Source organism: Bubalus kerabau, chromosome 6, assembly GCF_029407905.1.
Source record: "Bubalus kerabau isolate K-KA32 ecotype Philippines breed swamp buffalo chromosome 6, PCC_UOA_SB_1v2, whole genome shotgun sequence".
Taxonomy (NCBI): domain Eukaryota; kingdom Metazoa; phylum Chordata; class Mammalia; order Artiodactyla; family Bovidae; genus Bubalus; species Bubalus kerabau.
This window is the reverse complement of record NC_073629.1, coordinates 48,356,976-48,383,726: the sequence shown is the minus strand read 5'-3', so window position 1 is coordinate 48,383,726 and position 26,751 is coordinate 48,356,976. Positions and strand designations below refer to the sequence as shown.

Here is a 26,751-nt window from a genome sequence, read left to right as displayed (position 1 = left end):
AGTAAGCGTCTTTTAATTTCATGGCTGCAATCGCCATCTGCAGTGATTTTGGAGCCCAGAAAAATAAAGTCTGACACCATTTCCACTGTTTCCCCATCTATTTCCCATGAAGTGATGGGACCAGATGCCATGATGTTCATTTTCTGAATGTTGAGCTTTAAGCCAACTTTTTCACTCTCCTATTTCACTTACATCAAGAGGCTTTTTAGTTCCTCTTCACTTTCTGTCATAAGGGTGGTGTCATCTGCATATCTGAGGTTATTGATATTTCTCCCAGCAATCTTGATTCCAGCTTGTGCTTCTTCCAGTCCAGTGTTTCTCATGATGTACTCTGCATATAAGTTAAATAAGCAGGGTGACAATATACAGTCTTGATGTACTCCTTTTCGTATTTGGAACCAGTCTGGTGTTCCATGTCCAGTTCTAACTGTTGCTTCCTGACCTGCGTATAGGTTTCTCAAGATCAGGTGGTCTGGTATTCCCATCTCTTTCAGAATTTTCTTTTTTGTGTGTGTGTGTGTGTATAGGTAAATTCATGAGAATATTTATTCTTTTTTTTTTAATTTTATTTTTAAACTTTACATAATTGTATTAGTTTTGCCAAATATCAAAATGAATCCGCCACAGGTATACATGTGTTCCCCATCCTGAACCCTTCTCCCTCCTCCCTCCCCATTCCATCCCTCTGGGTCGTCCCAGTGCACCAGCCCCAAGCATCCAGTATCGTGCATCGAACCTGGACTGGCAACTCGTTTCATACATTATATTTTACATGTTTCAATGCCATTCTCCCAAATCTTCCCACCCTCTCCCTCTGCAACAGAGTCCATAAGACTGTTCTATACATCAGTGTCTCTTTTCCTGTCTCGTACACAGGGTTATTGTTACCATCTTCCTAAATTCCATATATATGCATTAGTATACTGTATTGGTGTTTTTCTTTCTGGCTTACTTCACTCTGTATAATAGGCTCCAGTTTCACCCACCTCATTAGAACTGATTCAAATGTATTCTTTTTAATGGCTGAGTGATACTCCATTGTGTATATGTACCATAGCTTTCTTATCCATTCATCTGCTGATGGACATCTAGGTTGCTTCCATGTCCTGGCTATTATAAACAGTGCTGCGATGAACATTGGGGTACACGTGTCTCTTTCCCTTCTGGTTTCCTCAGTGTGTATGCCCAGCAGTGGAATTGCTGGATCATAAGGCAGTTCTATTTCCAGTTTTTTAAGGAATCTCCACACTGTTCTCCATAGTGGCTGTACTAGTTTGCATTCCCACCAACAGTGCAAGAGGGTTCCCTTTTCTCCACACCCTCTCCAGCATTTATTGCTTGTAGACTTTTGGATTGCAGCCATTCTGACTGGTGTGAAATGGTACCTCATAGTGGTTTTGATTTGCATTTCTCTGATAATGAGTGATGTTGAGCATCTTTTCATGTGTTTGTTAGCCATCTGTATGTCTTTTTTGGAGAAATGTCTGTTTAGTTCTTTGGCCCATTTTTTGATTGGGTCATTTATTTTTCTTTCAGAATTTTCTACAGTTTATTGTGATCCACACAGTCAAAGGCTTTGGCATAGTCAATAAAGCAGAATAGATGTTTTTCTGGAACTCTCTTGCTTTTTTGATGATCCAGTGGATGTTAGCAATTTGATCTCTGGTTCCTCTGCCTTTTCTAAATCCAGCTTGAACATCTGGAAGTTCACAGTTCACATGTTGCTGAAGCCTGGCTTGGAGAATTTTGAAAATTACTCCATAGAGGGGTACAAATATTCTCATTTTAGTAAATGTGATTATTTTAAATATGCTTACACTCTTATAGCTTGGTTAATATAAGTATAAAAATCTTTTCCCTTAAGTATCAAAATATAGTACAAATAAAGAATCCTATCTGGGTTTTGGTGGAAATGAGACAAATCTAATAGGGAAAATTCATTATTTCATGATCAAAATAATCCACAAGCATTTAAGACCTTAGGTGTATCTGGGTCATTCATAATTCACCATGAAAAAGTTACAGCAGCATTCTATCTATAAGGATGAGTGCATCGCAGGGAGGGACACTGCCAGTTGTGTTTATTGTTTTCTCCTTAGTGGCTGAGCAGTAAACGTGCATCTGTTTAAAAAATGAATCCAAAGGTCAGTTTTCCAACAGTCTTCCAACTTTTATTTAAGAATCTTGAAACAAATATTTGATCTCCATTTGTATTCCAAATGGTGTTCTAAGCACTGAGGAAACAGTGGTATATGTCAATATATTTTCTTACCTCATGGAGCTTATGTTCTAATAATGAGAACACAAAGCTAACCAAACAGAAAGTACTAAGTGTTCTAAGGAAGAAAAAAAATTAAAGTTAACAGAAAGCGAGAATGTCACAGATGAGTGGGGAAGAGGATTAAAATACAGCTTGGTGAGTGAAATTCTCTTTTAATAAATATGACATCTGAGCAGATAGACCTGGGGTAGAAAGGGAGCTCTCCCCATGAGGCTTGCTCAGGGAGGAGCCTTCCAGGAAGAGGGAACAACGCATGGACCGGCTCTAATGTCGATGTGTACTTACAGATTTCAGTACTGACAGGGAGGCCTGCAGAGCTGGATTTAGTGAAAGGAAATGAGTGGGAGAGGTATGCAGGCTTTTTTAGCCTTTGTTATTACTTTATATTACTTTGAGTGAAATAGAAAGCCACTAGAGGTTTTTGAGCAGAAGAGGGAGATGATCTGATAAAACAAATGATACTATCTGATTCAGTTTTTGTTCAGGCCTCAATTTCAGATTATATGTATATTTGAGGACTCTCTTACCAAAGAAGTACTCAAGAATATTATATTAGGAATGCTATGAAAGTTTACGACCATGTGACCACATTGCTGCAACTTGGACCCCTCTCAGGGTCTTGGAAGGGACCTATGGCAGGAGAGGGAACTTGAAGCTAAAACTTCTTTAGTTTCACAATGATCCTACCTGGGGATTTCATTTGTCCTAATGGGCTCACTCTCTGGCTATTTTAAGAACAGTTTATAGAGAGGTCAAGGGTAGATGAAAGGAATCTTGTTAGACTATTGGAATAATCCAGGCAAGAGATGATAGTGGCTCAAGCCAGATGAGAGTGGTAACAATAGATGTAGTAAGAACTGGATGGATATTGGATATATGTTGGATATGAAAAGTAAGGTTTATAACATTTGCTGATTGATTGAATATAGGCTGTGGGAGAAAAGACATTCAAAAATGACAGTGAGATTTGGGCCTGAATAACTAGAAAATGGAGTTGCTGTTTATTTAGGAAGACAGTGAAAAAGCTTTAAAATACTAAGGCTGTGAGGTAGTGCTAAAAACTAACTTGAGGTTGATGATCGTGAATTTTAAATGAGAGTAACAATATAATTGTATGGGGGTTTTCCCACTAATATCCAGCTAACCCTAGTGTATACTCAGAGTTGGCAAAGAGCTTTATTTAACTAAGTTTTTTATTTTTGTAGATTAGTATGAAGGAGAGAAGCAAATACTGGGGATTAAGAATGTGGTAAAAAAAAAAAAAAACAGTGAAAAGATAGGGTACATGATGGCAGTTCCAGTGAGAGCAATGAATGTGGGAGTACATATCTGAAGGGGTGAAGCTGGAGACACAGGAGGTGTTAGTTGGAGCAGTTAGAATTGCTAGATTTTAAATCGTGGAACAGGTATACTTACTGGTGCTGCAAAGCTCATGGTCAAAGCCTACATTTGCCATCATTAATATATATACCTATACTGTGATTGGAAACCTTGTTGAGTTAGGATGGAGAATTGGGATATAAGAGAAGATGTCAAGGAATTGCAAGACCAATCCAAATTACAAGCAGAATTTCAATCATCTGAATCCAGATTCTTCCTAGGTATAGTCAATGGCTGCAAAGACAGAATTAACCAAGTGTTAGGTAATCATCACACAAATGACAACCCACTCCAGTATTCTTGTCTGGAGAATCCCATGGATAGAGGAGTCTGACGGGCTTCTGTTCATTGGGTCACAAAGAGTTGGACATGACTGAGTGATTAAGCTCAAGCACACGCATTTTTTTTTTTTTTTGCTTTGTTTTCACATTGAAGAAGAGCGGTATCAGTTAACTTGTACTGCTAATTTGTGGAAAAGAACTAAAAAGGAAAGTAATTTGCAATCACATTTATAATGCAAACACATTTTTGGAGAAAAGAAAACTTGGGGGATCTAACCGGAGTATTTCAAGGGCAGAGAAATAACCTGGCTTCAGTAACTGCATATTTCTGTATGATTCATCTTTGATAAACCTTAGGTTATTTTCACCCATGATATTCCTTGAAGCTGTTACCTGGAGAATTTGATGCACAGAACTTTCACACAAATGGTGGTCCAAGTAGAGGACAACTAGAATACATCACTGTCATTCCTTAGTTCATATTTGTACATGAATTGAGCACTTTCTATGTATCAGGAATTTTATTATGCTTTATGAATGTAAGATCTTACCCTTGAGAAATTCCTGGGCCAACAAAAGAAATTTTAAACTTATAATTCCAGCTTAATGGAATGACTACTATGAAAGAAGAATGTATACAGTGCTCTGTGTACACCAGGCACCAAAAGTGGTGCCTAAGATTTCCCAGAGATTAAGAAGGGGAAAGGTTCATTTGCACTGGATCTTAAAGGAGTAGGAGGGGTGTTCCGGGGTAGAACTTAATTGACAAGCATTCCCTAAGAGAGCAACAGCAGCATGTTCAAAGGCATGGGAGCATTAAAAAGCATGGCAGCAGAGAAGAGAGATGGGGAGTTGTTAGAGGTTGAAGGGGTGAAAAAACTAAGGGGAGAAAAGGGTCAGTAGATGAGGCTGAAAGATAAGAGGGAACAGATAATGATGCATCTGAAAGACTCTGGGATGGATTTTATTAAGCAGATGAATAAAATGATTTTTAAGAAGACATTTTTTGTGCCATGTGGAGGAAACAAGAAAATGAATAAAAGTAGGTTGCTCCCCCAGCCCTCTTTTCATTTTAATTCATCTCCTTCATTTAAGATAGAAACTTTCTTATTGGAAATAAGGAATAATTGGAAATGCCTCCTTTCCAATTATTGGTTGAGAGAGACTCAAGTGTTCCTTTTCTCTGCATCCAGTATTTCACAGCACTGTTGCCCACTGCAGCAGGCCACACTCTCTGGTCAATATTTGTTGGTACATGATGGAAAAACACAAATTTCAAGCCAACATAGCAGAAGGTAGCTATTAACAATCTAGAAAGTGTTGAGGCAAGTACTGATTCTGACAGCCATTCACTTCTCTACATATTATCCTCTCACTATTTCCCAGGAACTGGAGATTTCTTTTCCTTTGAAGAGAGAGTCTTTGAAAGCTCCCCGGCTTTCTAAGAGTCATTGCTGCGATGGCATTTGTTTTAGTTAGAGTAGAGAAGCTGCCTCTCAGACCTTGGGAAGTGTTCATTACACTCTCTGGTAGATCCTAAGCTACCTTGAACTTCATATATTATTCTTTAGTAACAACTTTCCATCTCATGAGAGTGGAACACAGAAAGGCTCACTAGTATCAATGATCAGATAATTGAACCGTCAGGAGCTCTGTTTTGCATGATGCGCTGGCTTGGAGAATACGTGATAGTTGGCAAATTTGCTTTTGCTAAAAGAAATTGAAGTGATTCATAAAATAAAATTCAGAAGGGTCATGCATAGAGGCCAAAGTGGTTTTGATTCTCTGTTTTTCCTGTCCCAGGTATATTAGCAAACGTTGTTGACAAAAAGTGAACACTTCAACCAGAAAGGAAATTTAATATGAAGCTGTCTTAGGTGCAAAGGCACAATAGCAGAATAATATCTTGTGAAGCCATAGGTTTTTCTTTAACACAGCCCTCTTTATTGGAAAGAATCAAATATTTTTCTCTAGCAATGTATGAATACTGTATTTTGTGGTGCATTTAGGTCACACCATAAATTAGTATTTTATTCTGAAAATGAAAACCAAATGAATGTCAGCTAACCATTTTTGTAAGAAAAAAACAAAGTACAAAATTTTGTATCCTTTTAATGGAAAAATGCCCCACCATCAATTTCTCTGCAGAATATATGTACTAGTTTATTACTTGTATGCTTCTAAGAGCAGATGAGTGAATGAAGGATTTGATAACTCAACTTTATGTGAACCAGTCTGGCTTGTCTGGACAGAAGGAAGCAGAGTTTTATAGGATTATCCATAGTCTGCTACCGACTGGAGTCACTCAGGAGCCCTTTCTGGCCTGTAATAATTTATGAAATTTATTGTTACTTAAGCTTGTCTGGACAATATTGGCCACTAGAAAAGTAAAAACTTTATTTGCCGATTGTACCAGGGTGATCTTAAATACTTCATCAGAAGAAAAGGAGGTGATTGCATCATCTCTCTGACCTAACTGCACATCCCCCATAGATGAGGCAGGAGCCTCTTCCAGAGAGGGGTTGTAGCCGGCTTGTGCAAGTGATACAAGCAGAGTTGAGTATACCTTGTTATGGGCTTCCCTGGTGACTCAGTAGTAAAGAATCCACCTGCAATGCAGGAGACATGTGTTCGATCCCTGGGTCAGGAAGATCCCTACAGGAGGAGATGGCACCCCACTCCAATATTCTTGCCTGGAGAATCCCATGCAGTGAGGAGCCTGGTGGGCTACAGTCCATAGTCACAAAGGGTCAGATATGCTGAGCAACTGAGTATGCACACAGACCAGGTTATGCCATTAACCAGATGATATCAGTGACTGTGTGAGAGCACAGCCTTTCTCTGCTGGGTAGCATTATCCAGACATCTTCTGTTAGAAACAAATTGTACTTAGGCTGAATCAAAACTTGATCTGTCCTATGGTTTTGCTCAGGGTAAAGTTGCAACCATGTAAGATGAAGGAAAAGCCTGAAAATAAAGGGAACATAGGAAAATCCACAGCAAACCGATGGAAGTCTCCTTCCGAGAGGTAGAGGACGAACTGAGGACCAAAATCAAGGTTCTGTGAGCTGGGAAGTAAAACAGGAACTGCTTTGGAAATCCTGTGGCATGAAGGCGTACCAACTTCTTTAAAATGAATCTTGGAAAGCAATAGTTGAGGAGGCAGCGGCAGTTTTTAGCTGCCCCCAACCAGGACCCTACAATTATAAACTGGTTTCAGCAAATATTGGTGATGGTTGGCTTTATTTCTTTGGAAGGTAACTACATCTTTTGACACAGCTTAAATCATGAGAGGGGTTTATGTCCTATCACTTTTCTTATATCTCAGCAGTTCTCTAATGCTGGGTTTTAGCTGCAGAAGCACTGATACCTCAGGAAATGCATCATTTACTTTCGGTAACAGGCACGGATTAGTCTGTTGGTTCATAGACAAGCTTAATAGTTTCTATCTGAACTTTTCTTATTGTTCTTTACTTTTATGAGTTATGTGCTAAGTTATAATTTTCTTCACATTATTCACAACCTCTTCTTACCCTTCATTTAACATAACATCACATTTCTTGAGGCATGGAAATCCAGAAACTACTAAAATTATATCATTTGAATCTAACATCACTGCTGTATATGTTGACAGTATATAAAAATTTAATTTTATTTTAAATTAAAATCAGTAATTTTAATTTAATCTCTGGGTTTTAGAAATAATTTGTTAGAGATGGAAACACATATTTCCACATTGATCAAAAAAATACTAGCACAAAGAATCAGTTAACACTCCTTGAAACTATACTCTGTTACTTAACTTAGGTAATTAAATTCATATTCATTTTAATTCATTTATTCAACAAGCATTTATTAAACCCCTACTGTGTGCTTTGTCCTCTGCTAGGCACTGAGCTGGTTTTAAAATTATACATGATAATCCTATCAAGAAATTTAGCTTATTAGAGGGTTGTAAGACATGAGCATAATTAATTTTGAGACAAATTAGAAAGTGATGGATTATAAGCAAGGATAAGTAAGTAGCAATGGGAATCCAGAGAGAGAATATTTGCAGCCAGGAAACTTCATAGAAGATGTAAGCTTGAATCAGATTTTGAAGGATGAATAAAGGCAAAGTCATTCCAGGTAAAGGGATGAACATGAAGAAAAACACAGAAGTGGGAAATAACTATGTTTTTCGCTAGGGTAGAAAGTGAGATAGATTTTTTTTTAAAATATACACACTGTTATCATGGGATGCGTTTCTTCTGCTCTTGGTAAATTGTTTTTATTATGCAAGCTAGAGGTAAAACAAGATGGTAGCCATATATTAAATTATTTTCTCATTGAAATATTAATTGGTGTGATCAGATCTTTTCCTGTGGCGTTTTGATTTCACAAAGAGACTTTGCTTGCATAAAGTAGGGAGTTAAGCTACCATGGATAAAGGCAGACAGAATAGCATATAAAAAATAGGGGGAAAGTGTGATGCCATAAACAATGCAGAATGCTTGTTTTTGCCTTTTTTGTGATATGCAGAGAAACACACACATTTTAAACATAAAATTTAGTTCCGCTCTAATGCTGACACTTTGTACTGATGTGTTTTATTTTCTAGAGTGAGTCTTTATAGGATTTCTATTTGTCTATTCAGCTTGATAACACCAAACTCTTCTGAGGCTTCCAAGTTTTAGAAAGTCTTGTTTTCCCCGTAGAAATAAATTTTTCTAGGAAAAATGAGAACTTAGACTAATTCTGATGTTTTATTTTTTGTTCAAAAGTACATTAAAAAAAAAATATATATATATAGCTCTCATGAAATTAGGATAAAGATGACTTGCATCTCATCCACTGGCTTTTGGGTGCATAAGTTGTTCAAGTCAGAATCAATTTGGTACAGAATTACTAAAGATTTTATTACAAATTCATTTTGTAGGAAAGGTTCTCTTAGACAATAATCTTTTGTATAACATGAACCACCACCATTAGCAACAGCAAACGCAAAAAATTATAATACATAAATTGAAGATATGAGCAGTCATATTTCTAGCGAAAAGGTAATAGTGGCCACTAATAAAAATCCTTAAGACAAATCAGTAATGTAACATATGAATAATAACTAGACAGTATCCAATTAAAATATGTTTTAAAGCCAAACAGAAATTTGCTTAAATGAAGAAATGGATTAAAATACTCCATTAGCCAAATCTTACGGAAGAGTCTCAGAGAAAGATGTTTGTATAATATCAATATAATGCAGGGCATTAAGTAGCAATAGGATGAACTTCTGAAGGGGTTCAGAATGAGCCTCTGTAAAATGTGCCACTTTGGCATATGGACTAATTGGGCTGAGGATAATTGAAATCCAACTGACTTAAGAAAAACTTATTCCTCCGCTAATTACTAACAGAATTTAGATAAGGGGTCTGGCCCAAAAAGAGAGAGAACATTTTGTCTGAATGCACTATCTGGATGGCAGAACAAGCAACTTATTACTAAACACCTGCTCTTCTTATTGTTCAATGAATCACCTTCCTCCCCTTTGAACTGCCAGGCCCTTATTCCTGTTTCTTAGTTCAGAATAGCACAGAAGTTTTGTTGACTGGAAAAAAAAAAATTGCACAATGTGGAAGTTGTGAGTTAAGTTTTATTTGGGGCAGAATAAAGACTATGGGCCAGGAGACAGCATTTCAGACAGCTCTGAGAAGCTGCTCCAAAGATAGGAGGGAAGGTCAGTATATATGAGATTTTGGTGAAGGAGGAGTATATGCAATCAAGCACATATTTTTTGAAGGAAGTTGCTGCTAGTTTCATGAAAGTTACTGCCAGTCATGAGGAGCAGATGTCACTGTGAAGGATTTTAGTGCTTTTCTAAACACAAGGAGATGCCAGAATTGGGCTCATAAAATCTTCTTCTGAAAATATCTAGCCATCTGAAGACCTATTCTTCCAGTTTTTCCAAGAGCACAGAATGCTTCATTCTTGATCTTGATTCTGCACACTTTCCAGGAGAAGTTGAAGGTCAGCAGCTGCGGCGGCTCATAATTTAATCTTTGTACAGAGGTAGATGACAAGCGCCAGTTTGTAGTTGGCAGTCTCAACTACATGACTTATCCTTGAGTCTCATTGTCTTTGTGGGACCCTCATTAGTACATAACTAAGTTTGTTTTTCTCTTGTCAATTTGTCTTATGTCAATTTTATTATTATATAAGTCAGAGAATCTAGAAGGGTAGAGAGATCTTTTTACCTGCCCAACACTTCACTGTGCTTGCTTATCAAAAAATGTCCTCAACCTAGTCACCAACGTTGACAGGTTTACTTGCAATTCTAGTTTGCGTTAGGAAATCTGATTTTAACTTTCTCTCCCATTTCTATGATGTTTCTCCTCTTACAAATCTGTTTCTTGGATTCTTCTTCCCTTCTCTAATACTCAAACTCATTATCCTAGGTCATCACTCTCACAAAGGAAATAAGGTGAAAATCTATTTCATTTAATGTCTGAGTATTCTTCCTAGGAATGTTTGTATTCTGTGTGTATACTGATAACTGTCTGAACACAGAAATATATATTGTTATATTTTGGAACTTTAACCATCAATGATGCAGTTATTCATCTATCAGCAGTCTTCCCTCTGCTTTCAAACCAACTCTATAGGTAGTGCCTTGCCTATTTGATGAATGAGGCCAATTGTTCTATGTGTGGCAATAATTTTAAGGAAGATAGGTGAGTACAGACAAAATGTCAATCAAGTAGAATTTTTGTTCAACATCATCTATTAGGAAAATTCTGCATTTCCTGTGGGAGGAAAGGCACTATCCATCCTAAAACCTATTCCCTTGAGACTTTCATCAATTACAGTTTTCTTTGGGAAAATGCAGATTAGAGTACTTCCACCCCCTGCAACCGCACCACCTCATTGGGTTTACATCCAACCTCCAAAGGCAAATACCCGTTGCTTGGTGCAGTTTCTAAGTGGTACCAGCAGCCACTGAGGGTGCAGTTTTCTCAAGAGGGCCACTAACAGCATAGTGGTTACAATGATCACACAATATTTCAGGCCAGTGCACTTTGACCTGTCATCCCTGCTTCAATTTAGGAACAATTTGATAAAATATTTATGGACACCAGTGGGAATAACTATGGTAATTTCAGCTTTTGAAAGTGAAGCTTTGGCATTAGATTTAGTCAGAATATGTAGAACACTTATTTTATAAATGTCAAAGAGAAGTAAAATAGAAAGGAAATGGAGCTGGCTCTCAATAACGATCAATTGTGTCCTGGCTAGCAGCAAAAAGCGAGGTAGTATGTGTATTATGAATAAGACCTTGGTATTAGGTTTAGTTCTCATTGCCTCATTTAGTTCTCACTTGTTAGCTGTCGATATTCAATAAGTGGTTGCTGCTGTGAGGATTAATTATATAAACATATCAGATATTAAAATTCCTAGCATACAGTAGGCATTCAGTAAATGTCACTTTATCACAATGTTCCTTTCATTTTGTAAACTGCTTTTAATACAACTGTTCTTAATATGGTTTAGGAAAAATACTCTATGACAATCTAATGAAAACTCTGAACTCTTACCTCTCAAAAAAGATCATGTACCCTAAATCTGACATTTTTCAGCAGTTTCATAAACTTTCCTAAATGTATCAAATGTAATGGTTAAATGTATGTGCTAACTTGGTTAGACTCTGGTGCCTACCTGTTCCATCAAAGAGTGGTCTGTCTACATGTTGTTGTGAAGGTATTTTTTAAAAGTGTGTGTGTGTGTGTGCTCAGTTGTGTCTGACTCTTTGTGACCCTATGGATTGTAGTCCTATGACTAGAGACTAGAGTCCATAGGCTCTTCTGTCCTTGGGATTTCCCAGGCAAGAATACTGGAGCAGGTTTTTTAGAAGTGACTTATATTTAAATAAGGAGACTATGAGTAAAAAAATTTATTCTTCATAATGCAGTGGACCTCATCCAATAAATTGGAAGTCTTAACTGAAAAGACAGAAGTCCCCTGAAGAGGAAGAAATTCTGCCTCTAGACTACCTTCAGATTCAAAGCTGCAAAACTGACTCCTGAAGGAATTTCCAGCCTGCCACACTGCCCTGTGGATTTTGACTTTCCAGGTCCCATGACTGTATGAGCCACTTCCTTAAAGTACATAGATAGAGAGATAGATAGATCTGTGTGTGTTTATTCCTCTATCATCTATCTATTGACATCCTATTAGTTCTATTTCTTTGAAAAACTCTAACACACCTAGAACTTCATATGGAATTCATGGACATACTCACAGTCCACTTGGAATCCTCCAGAGAAGATACTCTGGAAGCAACTGGGCTTAACTGCCTCATTATTAAGCTGTTTTATTTCTCACAGAATGATTCTATCAGTCTTCTAGTGGTAGTTAATCAGGAAACAGAAAGCAACTTATTCAGTGTTAAAGAACAAAGTAAACATTTCAAGTAGGCGTTGAATAAGTGCTCCCCATTGTACTATATTTCAATTCCAGAGGTGACTGAAAAGTCAGTAATGTTCTTGGAGGTACCTACTAACGAAATCCCTTCCCCTGCTGGTTGGGACAGGGCTCCTTTGTTGCTGCCCTCTGAGGTTCCCCATTGTCTGGAGAATTGCTATGTGACTAACTATCTGAAGTTTGCAGGTAAGAAGAACTTGTCAGAGCTGTGAAAAGAAGTCTAAGTAAAGGAAATATGAAAATAAAATATTCTCCATATGCCCACACATTTTAACGGTTGTCTGAATTTCTCATTTTATGAAAGGGTTATGTGGCTTTTGGTGAAAATCAGGATGAAACATTTGCAGATACTTTGAAGCAACTATGGGCTTTCCCTGTGGCTCAGTGCTAAAGAATTTGCCTGCTAAAACAGGAGCCACAGGAGATGCGGGTTTGATCCCTGGGTCGGAAAGATCCCCTGGAGGACGGCATGGCAACCCACTCAAGTATTCTTGCCTGGGAAATCCCATGGAAAGAGTAGCCTGGTAGGCTATAGTCCAAAGCATGTTGCAAAGAGCTGGACATGACTGAGGTGACTGAGCATACACACAGAAGCAACTATGCATCAAAGTCCCTAAAATCTTCAATAATAAAGGAGAAAAAGAGTAGAAAAGTTGGGAATTAACTCTGGATGAAATTTCTGGTCACTGTCACCTGCAAGTTAGTTTACTACTTTCCTAGGTTTTGTACCAGGAATCTGCAAGACCTATACAATCACCTGTGCAGGGACCTTACTCAGAGTGGTTATTAGAGTACTGTTACTTCACCAGGTAAATGATAACTGGATAACTATGCTTTTTCCAGTTCTTTGGAAGGACAATACCACTAAACTCTTTATGCAGTAAAGGATGGTCTTATTGACAGTGTGTTGGTCAAAGAGAAGAGAATCCCCACCCAGGCACTATTTTTTCACTCTTCATCTAACATTGCCTCTGACATACTTCATAGCCAATTTGTGATGGTTTTTATCTGCAAAGTGGAAATAATATCTGCTTTTCTTGTAGGAACATGGTGAGGATAAATAAGATTAATCATTTGAAGTGCTTTGGGCTCCTCTGATGAAGAGTGCTGTGTTATTTCAAAGCATTCTTATTTACTTCACAAGTGACTTGTCACCATTCCTAATCTGTGTAAAGCATTTTGAATTCCTTGGAGAAAGACTTGATATTGAGTAAAACTTTAATACAAGTGGATAATATATACTGCATAGAATCTCTTCTGTTAGAGGTCCTGTTTCTGCTGCTTGGGGAAAATAACGCACTTGTAGCACAGTAGACAGAAAGAAATGTCAGGGTGTACTTGGTCTTTTAAACTTGCTTTCTGATCATTCCCCCAAACTAGCCTAAGAAACTTACTTAAGTGTACACTTGGTCACAAGGACACATTGAGAAACAGTAATTAACTTATCAAATATTTACTAAGCATTTACTATTTGTTGCTAGACTAGATTCTACAGATACTAAAAAGTTCAAAGTAAGAAAAAGTCTTGGTGAACAATGAAATAAATCACATATGAAGAAAAGTAGAGTAAGCAATCTAAATCAGTTAAATTAGAAATATCAGTGTGAAGTCCTGACCTTAAAATGATCTTTTTAAAAAAGTTTAGTACTACTAAAGCTTCCCAATAGCACAAACAGCAGTAGTAGTAGGATTTGTTGTTGTTTAGTCACTGAGTTGTACAACTCTTTTGCAAAACCATGGACTGTAGCCCACCAGACGCCTCAGTCTGTGGAATTTTCCAGACAAGAATACTGGAGTGGGTTGCCATTTCCTTCTCCAGGGGATTTTCCCAACCCAGGAATTGAACTCTCCTGCATTGGCAGGCGGATTCTTTACCGCTGAATGAGCAGCGAAGTCCCAGTACTAGAATTTATCCATTGTCAAATTTTAGGGGACCTTCCCTGATGGTTCAGATGATAAAGAATCTCCTGCAATGCAGGAGACCCAGGTTTGATTCCTGGGTCAGGAAGATCCCCGGAGAAGGAAATGGCAACCAGTATTCTTGCCTGGAGAATTCCATGGACAGAAAAGCCTGGTGGGCTACAGTCCATCTGGTCAGAAAGAGTTGGGCGTGACTGGGTGATTAATTTTAAGGGCACCGCTAGGACCAAGACTGTGGTCTCTAATACTGCTCTCCACTGCAAAGCACCAGCACTGCTTGGAGGGGAGCTACTCCCATGTCTCAGTTCAGGAAAAAGTACAATGCACTGGGATATTTTGTTAAAAAGGACAGAAGAGTAAGGTTAAAGGGAACTCCAATGGACCATTTTGATAGTTTGAGTATGTGCTGAAAATTACAGTAATACCACAGTTAATTTGAGCAAATTGAGTTTGTGAAAGGTCAGGAATTCTTATTGATATCCAAATTTAAATGCTGTATCTTTAAATATAATTCTTGTATTTATTTATTGTATTTATCCAACTTGTATTTATTGAGTACCTAGTATGGGGCAGTCAGTAGTGCTTGCGTTCTGGTGGAAATAGAAAGGTAAGCAACTAGGATAAAGACATAAATAAGCAAAATATTCTATGTCATTGGTGATGAGTACTAGAAAGAGAAATAAATCAGAGAAAGAGGCTAAAATATGCCAGAGAGAAGAAGCTGAAGAAAAGAAGTAATGAACCAAGAGGTTATGGTTTAGATAGAGGAGTGGTCTAGGCAGAGGAAAGAATGTTGGACATGAGGTCAGATGTCTAGAAAGTATACTCGTGTAGAGACTTATAGGCCAATGGGGAGAGTTTGAATCTTCCCTGAGTCAAATGGGCAGCCACTTGTGGCTGTGTGGGCAATGGACACAGGTAGGGCAAGAGCAGCAGTGAGGTACCACCTGGGAGGCTATGCGGTCATAGAGAGAGATCACATTGACTTGAAAAGTGGTCAGATTCCAATATATTTCCAAGTCAATACAAATGAGATTTTCTAAAGCATTTGATGTGAGGTATGTGAGAAAGATGTTGAAGGTAGTGACCTAATTGTGGTTTGAAGAACAGAAAGGATGGAGCTGGTTTTTATGGTATTGGGAAGGCATGTAGGACAAGCAGGTTAGGGAGGAAGACTAGAAGCATACCAGTTTGGGCTGCCTACTAGGCATTCAAGAGATGCAGAATAGGCAGAGGAAACATGAGGCCAGAGGTCTGGGAGCACTGAACTGATGATGCCCATTTGTTAGTCATCTGTGTATGTGTGTATATGCATGTGAAAATGCAGATTGAGAAAGGAGGCAGAAAAGAAGAAGAAATTAGTAGAGGAGATTAAGAAAGAGGGTCAGGAATTACCATGAAAGTGTTATCCTGGAATTCAAGTAAGGACTGTTTCAAAGGTGATTTGCAGTAATGAAGGGTGAAAACAAATAAGAGGTATATAGTTTTTAAGGATGCTAATAAAACTGTGGGTTATATATTTTTTTGAGTTTTTTATAATTAGGTCATTATTTATAAACTTTCTTCACATCCTACTCAAGTCATCCTGGAAAATATAGCTGTATACCAAGTATAGAACTTTTTGATGAATACCCATGGTCACTCATAACAACCAGAGAGAAAGCAGCTCTAATTATTCTTACTGTGTGGCTACAGAGAAAAGCCAAGTGAAAACAAAGGTTCTGCAGCATTTAAAAATGATGTTAGCGAAAGAACGAAAGAGGAGTGCTAATAGTTCAGCCTCAGTCCCTCATCTCCTAGGAGATAAAAACTCTAGATGGGCTTTTGAGTCAAAATGAAATACTAATGAGAAATTCATGATATCAGAACAGGTTACTGTACTGCAAAGATATTTCAATGAGTTAAATATTGCAGACCATTTGCAATTTAATTTATTGGAAAGACAACAACTTACAGAAATCAAAGTGTGTAACAGAGAGAGGGAGGGGGAAGGGAGAGAGAGTCCAAATATTTAACAATAAAATATATTAAAGGAACTCAGCCAAATAGTATATCACTAGAATTTAATTCCCATGAATTATAGGGTCAGAAAAGGTCCCTAGAAACTGATGGATAACCTAGAGTCTACAGAATCTGCTGTTCTAAGGGGGGAGGTGGGGAATCTGTAAAGGTCAATGAAATTCCCAGAAAGAATTAATGCAGTAGCTTCTGAAACCACAGGAAAACATCAAAAGAAGTATTGAAATTACCTAGGAAGGTCTACCAAATGGTACAGAAATAAGGAATAACTAAAGTGCCTCTATAAAGTTGATTCTTTTAGACTAGAATTTAAATGTGAGTGAATTTAAATTTCATAACAAAATTTGTAATTATTGCAATTGTTCATATTTATCTGTTGTTTAAGATGTTTGTAAATGTGTGACTGCCATGTAAGCTATTTGAGGGAAATTAGTCACAATCATTACTGATGCTTACATGTTTAAGAAAATTAATTTTCATAGTTTTATCTTTTAGATGAAAGTTTAATATATTGAACATTAAATTGCAAAAAGAAGTGTGTATTCCTTTTCTCTATAAAAGTTCCTTGGATGCTGAAGAATTAAATATGAAGCTAAATAAAAAGCAGACCAGTCTTTAAAGATTAAAATGCAGGACTGTGGAGACACATCAGCATGTATTTTATAAGGTGATGTAGTCCATAAAAACGAGCCATGCATTAGGGAAACAGTTCTCAAAATTTTGATCTCAGGACACTTTTATACTCTTAAAATCTCTAAGGCCTTGTACAGATTTCATTTATGTGTGTTAAACTTTTCATCTGCTTTTGTACTTAATCTCTTGCAATGTGTTGTTTTGGTTTCTGTTTTTGAAGACTATATGGCCTCAAATTGATATATAATCAGAAATGGGAAGAGAATCTTAATAGCCTTCTAAGATAATTATTTTATGCTACACCAAAACTCAACACGAAGCTTTTTAAAGGTTAGTACTAATATGGAATCTGAAATGATATAAACTTTTCAATTTTACATAAACTCATTCATCTATCTTGCATATGTGTGGATATCCTCCAAGGAATAGCTTTATCACATCATCTTTGATCATTTGAAAAAATAATGATTCAATAAGTTATACAATTCTACAAAAATTGACACATTTTATTATATAATATAAAAACTTCATGTTTTTAACATCACTACCAAATGGTTAACATTATCATCAATCTCATCAAGAAAAGATTTTGAGTATTGGGAGAGATACCAAATTCAAAATGGCTGATAAATGCTTTCCAGAATTCTAATTTTCACTTAAAAGTGTACATTTTCTTATAACTACAAATATTTCAGCTGTTTGCTTTTGAAGGGATATTCTATTCATTTTTAGAAAAAAATGTCTGCCAAATAGCCAGGACTAAATAGATATAATTTTCAGTTTTCTGTCAAGTAAAAATAGTATTCCACTTAAAAAGAATGAACTAAGTTTGCAGCAAAAATGTTTTACATGTACTTTTGATTTCATTACATGAAATGTTAAAAAGATATATACTTAAGTGTCAAGATAAAGTAAAGTTAATTTTTTGTTGTTTTATAGAGAAAATTCTTAAATGGGCTTTTTTTTTTTCCCTTTCCAAATGTGTTGCTGTGGAATATACAATTACTTCTTATATCTTTTGGTGTTCCTGCTTTAGTTTTTGCTAAAGGAGGTAGCAATTAAACCCACAATTGCTTTTGCACTGTTTGTTGAAATGTTAATATAGTCAACAAGGCACATGTCATCTTAGCATTATTGTAAAAATAGTTTTGAACTAACAGAGCCCCTAAAAAGATTCTGTAAACCCCCAAAATCTGTAAATCACATTTTGACAACCACTTTCATGGGAGCACATAGAAGTTGCACCTCCCCAAAAAAAGGGTATTAGGGAGGACTTCTTACAGAAAAACACCTGAGCTGGGTCTAAAGGATAATTAATGAGTATTTAGATTGGAGAAGGAAATGGCAATCCACTCCAGTACTATTGCCTGGAAAATCCCATGGATGGAGGAGCCTGTTAGGCTACAGTCCATGGGGTCACAAAGAATCAAACATGACTGAGTGACTTCACTACTTCTTCACTTCTTAGATGGGAGAAAATACAAGCCAAGGTATAGGGGCAAGGCATAGCATGGTGTGGATAAGAACTGCAGTAATTTGATGATGCTACAGATCCCTTGGAGAAGGGAAAGGTTACCCAGTATTCTGGCCTGGAGAATTCCATGGACCATACAGTCCATGGGGTCGCAAAGAGTCGGACACAACTGAGAGACTTTTACTCACTGACAGGCTGGCTGCCGTCTATGGGGTCGCATAGAGTCAGACACAACTGAAGTGACAGCAGCAGCAGCAGTGAGTATCAAAACCAAGGCAAAGAAGGAAGTGTCAGATAAAACTAGACAAGTAGGGAAGTGTTGGATCAAAGAAGGAGAAAGGTGCTGCATTAAAGATCCTAGATATTTTTCCTTTGGTCAAAAGAAAGTGTTAAGGATAAGAGTGGAATTTTTAGATTTATATTGTAGAAAGATCACTTGTGTGAAGTATAGATTTGAGGAGGTCAAAATGGGATGCAGGGAGATCAGGTGTAGAGGCTATTTCTTCTTATGATAAACTGTTTATTCTTCCCCAAATTTATAAGTTGCAACTCTAATCTCCAATGTGATAGTATTTGGAGGTTAGCCTCTTAAGAGGTGATTAGATATGAAGGTGAAACCCTCATAGATGGGATTTGTGCCCTTAAGAAAGAGACCCCAGAGAGCTCCCTTCCTTTTCCACCTGAGAGGACACAAGAAGATGACCCTCTAGGAACCAGGAGTGAGTCCTCACCAGATGCTCTATCTACCCACACCTTGACCTAAGACTTCCCAGACTCCAGAACTGTGAGAAATAAAGCTTGGTTGTTTAAGCCACTCAGTCCACAGTATTCTATAGTAACATACTAGTCAACAGTATTCTATAATGGCAGCCTAGAGTGATTAAAACCCTCCCGTCTCCTTCTTCATCTCTGTTTGGTAATATTGAAAATATGAATATACTTGTTATAAAAGTGAAGTAAAATAGAAAATTATATAGACAATAGAAAAACAAAACTAATCTCTCTGTCTCCCTTCACTCACATTCCGCCTGAGATAACTATACTACAAGATGGTGTGTATCCTTCAAAGAGTAAATAATTCTTATAGTGGCAGAAAGCAAAGAGTAACTAAAGAGCCTCTTGAAGAAGGTGAAAGGAGAGTGAAAAAGCTGGCTGAAAACTCAACATTCAAAAAAAGATCATGGCATCCAGTTCCATCACTTCATGACAAATAGAAGGGGAAAAAGTGGAAATAGTAGGTTTTATTTTCTTAGGCTCCAAAATCACTGCAGACAGTGACTGCAGGCATGAAATTAAAAGACACTTGCTCCTTGGAAGGAAAGGTATGACAAATCTAAACAGCATATTAAAAAGCAGACATCGCTTTGCTGACAAAGGTCAATATAGGCAAAGCTATGGTTTTTCCAGTAGTCATGTTCAGATATGAGAAAGTGAAAGTGAAAGTCTCTCAGTCATGTCCGACTCTTTACGATCCCATGGACTATAGCATACCAGGCTTCTCTGTCCATGGAATTTTCTAGGCCAGAGTACTGGAGTGGGTAGCTGTTCCCTTCTCAAGGGGATCTTCCCAACCCAGGGGTAGAACCCAGGTCTCCCTCATTGCAGGCAGATTCTTTACCATCTGTACCACCAGGGAAGCCCAGAGACATGAGAGTTGAACCATAAAGAAGGCTAAGCACCAAAGAATTGATGCTTTTGAACTGTGGTGCTGGAGACGACTCTTGAGAGTCCTTTGGACAGCAACGAGATTAAACCAATCAATCCTAAAGGAAATCAACTCTGAATATTAATCGGAAGGATTGATGCTGAAGCTGAAGCTCCAATACTTTGGGCTCTTGATGCAAAGAACTAACACATTGGAAAAGATCCTGATGCTGGGAAAGATTGAAGGCAAAAGAAAAAGCGAGAAGCAGAGGATGAGATGGTTAGATAGCCTTACTGACTCAATGAACATGAATTTGAGGAAACTCCAGGAGACAGTGAAGGACAGGGAAGCCTGGCATGCTGCAGTCCATGGGGTCGCAAAGAGTCAGAGATGACTGGGTGACTGAACTGAACTGAACTAGCAACTGAACAGGCTTCCCAGGTGGGCTAGTAATAAAGAACCTGCCTCCCAATGCAGGAGATGTAAGAGATGTGGTTTCCACACCTAGTTGGGGAAGATCTGCTGGAGGAGGAAATGGCAACACACTCCATTCTTGCCTGGGTAATCTCATGCACAGAGGGCCTGGCAGGCCACCGTCCATGGAGTTGCAAAGAGTTGAACAGGACCTGAGCACATACACGACTGAGCGCATGCACACAAACCTTTCCTAGCGAATGAACAACAACATAGTTTCCCTGTTATTCTGAGGTAACTTTGTTAAGTGGTCCTTTGAATGTGAGATTGAATTGAATTATAAAAAGGTCAACCCTGAACATGCGGGGTGCCATCAACATACGGCTGTGGTTAAAACCATGAGTGTGGATGAGATCCTCTCGGGAGGTAACATGAAAAAAAATGTCAGTGCACAGCCTGATATGTGAGGATCACTAAAAGACAGAAGCATGCAAAGGTTCACAAGGAAAAGAGAGAGAGGGGAAAAAAAAGGGGGTGTGAGTGAAAATTCTGATAATAATTTTAGTTTAAAGCATTAAGGATGTGCCTCATATGAGAGTATGGTGAATAAATATTATGAATGAATTTTGTGAATTTTAATAAAAATTAAAAGGAGACTTTATTAAGCTAAAATAAATTTTCTGTGATATTGTACACATTATATATATACGATACAATTTATCTTCAATCAGGACTTCATGGACATTCTTGCCAAGAAACTTGGATCCAGAGAAATAAGTACAGAATGGAGTTTACTGTAAATTCAATATTAAACCAGGCTTCCCTGGTGGCTCAGATGGTAAAGAATCTGCCTGCAATGTGAAAGACCTGCGTTCGATCTCTGGGTTGGGAAGATCCCCTGGAGGGGGCATGGCAACCCATTCCAGTACTCTTGCCTGGAGAATCCCCATGAACAGAGGAGCCTGGAGGACTACCGTCCATGGTGTCACAAAGAGTCAGACAGGACTGCAACTAAGCACAGCACAGTTATATGTAGGCCTTATTACCTGGTGGCACAGTCGGTAAAGAATCAGTAATGCAGGAGACCACCTGCAATGCAGGAGACATGGGTTAAATCCCTGGGTTGGGAAGATGCCCTGGAGAAGGAAATGGCAACACACTCCAGAATTTTTACCTGGGAAATCCCATGGACAAAGGAGCCTGGCAGACGATTGTTCATGGGGTCACAAGAGTAGCACATGACTTGGCGACTATACCACCACTACAGAAAAAAAAAAAAAAGGAGAGAGCATAGAGAGGATTATTTACTGACTCACTTAATGAAATATTAACTATATTGCAAAATTTTCAGGAAATATTAGAAAGAGTAAGACACTGAAAAAGCAGTCAGTTTGGAAAGGGAGAAGTAAACATCCCATAAAAAATGAGATAAAGTTTGAGAGATGACGTCTGTGTTCACTCTTCTCTAGGAATAGGCCTTTGACAAAAGAAAATAACTTTCTTATATCTGATCTGAATATCTCCTAGGTTGTAAAATTTGAGTTGTTTCCCAAAGATACTTGGTACAGCTGAGCATCCTATGCCCTTCTAATCTATGAGATGGAATCTCAGACTTTTAGCCAAATTTTGCACATATACAGAAATGTACTATCTGTTAAGTGGCTAGGTCAGAGTTCTCTACAGTGGGTGGATTCCACAGGCTGGCTTCATTTGAAGTGCTAATTATCTTAGAGCAGTTTTTTTCCCCCATATAGATTTGTAATATTTCAGGACACATGATTCGAGGCATAGTTATTGTTAATAGCCACTCTGAAAAAAAATGTGAAGCATAAAATGGGACAACAGAGGAGTGACTGAATGGGAAGACCTGGAACCAAGAATGTCTTCCTCTAGAATATGACACAAGACTGAAAATAGAAGTGAAAATGATGAAAAAGATGTTTAGGCATTCAAGAATGGAGAGGCAAGGCAAATATATAGTACACTGAAAAGTAGAGCAATCTGTCTTCATATTATAATAGAATTAAAGCAGAAATCAATAACAGAAAGATAATTGGAAACTCATCAAAACAACACACTCCTAAATCACACAGGAATCAAAGCAGAAATCTCAGGAGAAATTTAAAAAATATTTTGAAGCAAATTAAAACACAACTTATCAAAATTTGTGGGATGCATAAAAAGTAATGCTTTGATCTAAATTTATAGCATTGAATAAATGTATTAGAAAAGAAGAAAAATTTAAAAACAATAATCAAGTTTCCATTTCAGGAAACTACAAAAATAAGCAAATTTAATCTAAGGTAAACAGAAGAAAAGAAATAAAATTAGACTAGAAATCAATGAAATTGAAAACAGGAAATTAATGGAGAAAAGCTACCAAATCAAAGGCTGATATTTGAAAAAAATAGTAAGACTGGTAAGTTTTTAACCAGGCTTTCTAAGAAGAGAAAAAAAGAAGACGCAAATTTCTAACATCAGAAATGAAACAGAGGACATCATTTGTAATGTTCATTATGAATCTAATGAACATTAAAAAGATGGTAAAGAATACAAACCTAAGCCCACAGATTTGATAGCTTGGGGGAAATGGACCAATTTTTTGAAAGACACAATGTGCAAATCTTACACAGTAAGGGAAAAACAATTAAACAAAAGAATTAAATAAAAAATATTTTAAAATTAAATATCTAATGAAGATCATGGCATCCGGCCCCATCACCTCATGGGAAATAGATGGGGAAACAGTAGAAACAGTGTCAGACTTTATTTTTTTGGGCTCCAAAATCACTGCAGATGGTGACTTCAGCCATGAAATTAAAAAATGCTTACTTCTTGGAAGGAAAGTTATGTCCAACCTAGATAGCATATTGGAAAGCAAAGACATTACTTTGCCAACAAAGTTCGTCTAGTCAAGGCTATGGTTTTTCCTGTGGTCATGTATGGATGTGAGAGTTCGACTGTGAAGAAGGCTGAGCGCCAAACAACTGATGCTTTTGAACTGTGGAACTGGAGAAGACTCTTCTGAGTCCTATGGACTGCAAGGAGATCCAACCAGTCCATTCTGAAGGTGATCAGCCCTGGGATTTCTTTGGAAGGAATGATGCTAAAGCTGAGACTCCAGTACTTTGGCCACCTCATGTGAAGAGTTGACTCATTGGAAAAGACTCTGATGCTGGGAGGGATTGGGGCAGGAGGAGAAGGGGACGACAGAGGATGAAATGTCTGGATGGCATCACTGACTCAAGGGATGTGAGTCTGAGTGAACTCCGGGAGTTGGTGATGGACAGAGAGGCCTGGCATGCTGTGATTCATGGGGTCGCAAAGACTTGGACACGACTAAGCAACTGAACTGAACTGAACTGAAATTGAATCAATAATTAATAATCTTTCAAAGCAGAAATCACCAGGGCCAAATGGCTTCACTGATGAATTCTACCAAATATTTAAGAAAGAAATTGTATTGATTTTCAAAAATTCTTTTAGAAGATAGAAACAGAGGGAATATTTCATAACTCATTCTATGAGGCCAGAATTACTCTAATACCAAAACCAGTCAATGATATTATAAGAAGCTGAAACTATAGACCAATGGCTCTCATAAACATATCCCCCACTTTGGAAGCCCAACATGTCATTATACGTTTCTCAAAATCATAGAAATTACAGCACCAAGAGCGAACTCTAATGTAAACTATGGACTCTGGGTGATAATGATGTATCAATGTATGTTTGTTGATTGTAACGAATGTTGTCCACTGGTTCCAAATATTGATAGTGAGGGAGGCCGGGTGTGTGTGGAGAGAAGGAGCTATAGAAACTCACTGTACTTTATATTTAATTTTGCTAAAAACCTGAAATTGCTCTAAATATTAAAAAAAAATTTTAAGTGAATTGTTTCTTGGGAAGATTATCATCATATTAATAGGAAGAGTGAAATTGGAAAGTTTTAGGAAAGAGTGAGATCTATATACTCTTCATACAAAATCGAGCTTCTTTGGTTTTTAATGGGGAGCTACAGTCCACAGTATTGCAACTTAACACACATGCAGGAGGTAGAAAACAACCCTATTAAAGAATAATACAATGAGTTAAAATATTGTTTGCAACCATCATGGTCAGTGTTTATTTTCAAGGTAACCATATGGGGTAAGATTGTTACAATTATTTTCTCTGTTAATAATATTTTCATAGTGACCTAGCACAATACCCTATAATATCCTGTCATTCTAATTCTACAGAAGATATTGAAGAAATCAAAAAATTGTGCTAAAGTTTAGACAGCAGAAAAGCCTTGATTTAGCTAAGATTTGAATTTTCACAGCTGGGCTTTCCAAAGAGCCTTTTGCCCATCTCTCCTAATAAACCCAAGGAAGGGTCACTTGTATGCATGCTGCCTATCTCCTTATTTCTGTAGCTGATTCCTGCTTTGTCTAGCCTGAGAGAACGGTGAAAACACTTGCCTTTTCTTAAGCAGTATGCTAAGGGTGTCAGCGCTGAGAGTTGTTAATTTTTGGTGTGAGTGTTCATGATTTTAGATTTTTTTCTGTATGCTGTTCCATCAGTGAACAGGCTCTTAACAAATCTCCAAAATAAACTCATTTACCAAGGCTTTCTCATATTTGTCATTTTGAAAGACTGAGCAAACATCAGTAAAAGAAGCAATCCAAGTTTTCATGCCAAATATGTGTATGTCCAAGACTAGGATTTTCTTCATGTTTAAATGTGGATATGGAGCCTAAAGTGCTAGGAATTTTTAATCTTCTTTCTAACTTATTTTTATTTCTCTTCCTTAGGTCTGATGAGCCTTATATGTAGAGCTGCTTGCCACTTACAAAAAGATGTGCTCTAGCAGGTGAAAAGACTATCTTCTATTTCATTTGGAAGAAGATTTTATATCAGATCAATGAATTACTAATTGTGGCTCAGAAAATCCTTTCCAGATGACTGTAGGTTGGTCCAAAATACAAAAGGACTCAATTGGTTTAAAGTCTGAATAAGAGTCCCAGAGAGGGTTGGATAAAGGTTGGAGGGAGTCATTTGTATTGCTGGAAACTCATCTATAGTATCTGTTCAGTTCAGTTCAGTTCAGTAGCTCAGTCATGTCCGACTCTTTGCGACCCCATGAATCGCAGCACACCAGGCCTCCCTGTCCATCACCAACTCCTGGAGTTCACTCAGACTCACGTCCATCGAGTCGGTGATGCTGTAGAGCTATTCTAAACTGCGTGGGTAGAGAAGAGTACAGAGTTGAGTTTTTTTGTTACTTCTCCACTTTTTCTATTCTTTTTTAAAATGAAAACTATGAAAATGTACTTCATTCTTTTTTACTGTAACAATTTATTAGTGGAAATATGTGGTTGGCCCTTTTGCTCAGGCCTGCTTCTTTATCATCCACTTCTCATCTATGTGCTTTTTCATACTTCCTTCTTCTTTTCTCATTTTTTTGGACTCTCTTATTTCTCTTATTTCCATTGCTCTCATATTCCAACCTTTTATTTTCTTTTCTTTTTACAAAACCCAAACACTTTCAGAGGCCAGACAAGCAATCTAAATATGTTAAGTGACAGATCAATGCATCAAAGAGTTATGAAGACTCAACAAATTGAAATTCATGACACATCCAAAGGTGATCAATTCCCTTAGGATTTTATTGACTAATAAACAAAATCAGGGTGCCAGGTTCTCTTTACTGCTCATCACTTTGCAACTGCTACTCTATTTCACTCATATTCCCCCATTTTTCTTCCATCTTTCTAAGAAATTCACAGGATGAGGGTAGGGTTTACAATCTTCAAAAATCTGGTTTTGCCTTATTTTGTGAAGGGGACAAGTTATTAATAATCATTCTGTACCTCAGTTTTCTCATCTTAAAAAGGGAATTATTATTTACCCATTGAGTTGTTATGAAGATTACATGAAATAATACTTATAAAGCATTGAAAATATTGCTTTATATTAATAGAACACAGATGTACTACATAAGTGTTTCAAAAATAAGTATTAGATTTTATTATTTCCAAGTAATCTGTCCAGATCTTCCTAAACTTCACTTTTTTGCCCTCCTTCGTCCCCTCATTTACCTCTTTGTTCCAGAGAGAAAGGTACACATTAAATCAGTATACACAAGGAGATAAATGAGGCCAAGATTACCATTTGATTATTAACTGGGACAATATTGATTTGCCAGTGATTGTCTATCTGGTTGAAACAGGCTGCTTAGGCTTATAGCCTAAAGAATTTCCTCACT

General features: G+C 37.4%; 1 long non-coding RNA gene across 1 annotated transcript in view; it reads right to left on the bottom strand.

The window, feature by feature from the left end:
• Positions 1-20,573: 20,573 nt before the first annotated feature.
• Positions 20,574-26,751, bottom strand: part of LOC129655092 (uncharacterized) — a 76,076-nt gene continuing 69,898 nt past the window's right edge. Inside the window, exons 4-5 of the long non-coding RNA XR_008715759.1 lie at positions 21,676-21,762; positions 20,574-21,590 (exon numbers count right to left, since the gene is read on the bottom strand). This is a non-coding gene — a long non-coding RNA (uncharacterized LOC129655092). The remainder of the gene's footprint in view (positions 21,591-21,675; positions 21,763-26,751) is intronic.